The 1643-nt window shown below is 44.4% G+C and overlaps 1 non-coding gene across 1 annotated transcript; it reads left to right on the top strand.

The window, feature by feature from the left end:
* Window positions 1-27: 27 nt before the first annotated feature.
* On the top strand, window positions 28-132 carry LOC112124560. Its single transcript, XR_002909648.1, has one exon. It is a non-coding gene; the product is annotated as a U6 spliceosomal RNA (small nuclear RNA).
* Window positions 133-1643: the final 1511 nt, after the last annotated feature.

The following is a 1643-nucleotide window of genomic DNA, read 5'->3' on the forward strand; positions in this document are numbered from 1 at the left end:
GGTTTTATGTTTGCCCTTCTCCAGTCTTGTGGCACCTCACCATCCTCCCCTAAAATTGGAACGATACAGAGAAGATTAGCATGGGCCCTGCGCAAGGATGACACGCAAATTTGTGAAGCGTTCCATATTTTTGGGCATAGAGGTGAATGGTAATTGGGATAAAATACAACATGGTTTTACAAAAGTTAGATCGTGCCAGACCAACCTGATCTTCTTTGAGAAGATAACTGTGTGGTGTTTGTTTTAAAGGGAAATGTGATCAGTCTAATCAACCTGGATGTCAATAAGGCATTTGATACGGTTCCATATGAGAAATTATTAGTTAAATTGGAGAAGATGGGACTTAATGTGAGAACTGAAAGGTGGATACCGAACTGGTTAAAGAGGAGGCTACAACAGGTCATACTGAAAAGTGAACTCTCGGGCTAGAGGGAGGTTACTAGTGGAGTTCCTCAAAATCAGTCTTGGGACCAATCTTATTTAACATTTTTATTACTGATCTTGGTGCAAAAGTGGGTGTGCGCTAGTAACATTTGCAGATGACACAAAGTTGGGAGTTATTTCCAGTATGGAGAAGGATCAGGATATCATACAAGAACTGGAAGTAATAGAAATGAGATGAAATTTAATAATGCAAAGTGCCAGGTCATGCATTTAGGAACTAACAAGAATTTTTCCTATAAACTGGAGACTTTTTACTTGGAAGTGACAGAGGAAGAGAGAGACCTGGGTGTATTGGTTGACCACAGGATAACGATGAGCCGTCAATGTGATGCAGCCGTGAAAGACTAATACCTTGCCTGATGCATCCTAGGACTGTATTTCCAGTAGAGACTGGGAAGTGTTATACCATTATACAAGGTGCTGGTGAGACCTCATCTGGGGTAGTGTGTGCAATTCTGTTCTCCCATGTTTAAGAAAGATGAATTCAAACTGGAACTGGTGCAGAGAAGGGCTACTAGCATGATCCAAGGAACAGAAACCGACCTTATGGGAGGAGACTCAAAAGAGCTTGGCTTGTTTAGCCCAACCAAAGGAAGGTTGAAGGGGAGATGCCCTCTCTATAAATACATCAGAGGGATCAATACCAGGGAGGGAGGGGAGTTATTTAAGTTAAGCACCAATGTGGACCTCAGAACAAATGGATATAAACTGGCCATAAACAAGTTTAGGCTCAAAATTAGGTGAAGGTTTCTAACCATCAGAGGAGTGAAGTCCTGGAACAGCCTCCCAAGGGGAGCAGTGGGGGCAGAAAACCTAACTGGCTTCAAGACTGAGCTTGACAAATTTATGGAGGGGATGGTCTGACAGGACTGCCTATGATGGCATGTGGCCCATTGGCAACTGCCAGTAGCAAAAATTCCCAGCTGCTGGAGACAGGACACTGAGTTACTGCAGAAAATTCTTTCCCAGGTGTCTGGCTGGTGGGTCTTGCCCACAGGCTCAGGGTCTAACTGATCACCAGATTTGGGGTTGGGAAGGACTTTTCCCCTGGGTTAGATTGGCAGAGACCCTAGGGGTTTTCACCTGCCTCTGCAGCCTGGGGCAGGGTCACTTGCAGGTTTAATGTAGTGTAAATGGTGGATTTACCCCCCCGGAAAGAGCCTGGGGGGAATTGTGCTTTGAAATTATTTTCTGTTCTG

Source organism: Terrapene carolina, unplaced genomic scaffold, assembly GCF_002925995.2.
Source record: "Terrapene carolina triunguis isolate 2854851 unplaced genomic scaffold, T_m_triunguis-2.0 Scaffold51859, whole genome shotgun sequence".
Lineage (NCBI taxonomy): Eukaryota > Metazoa > Chordata > Testudines > Emydidae > Terrapene > Terrapene triunguis.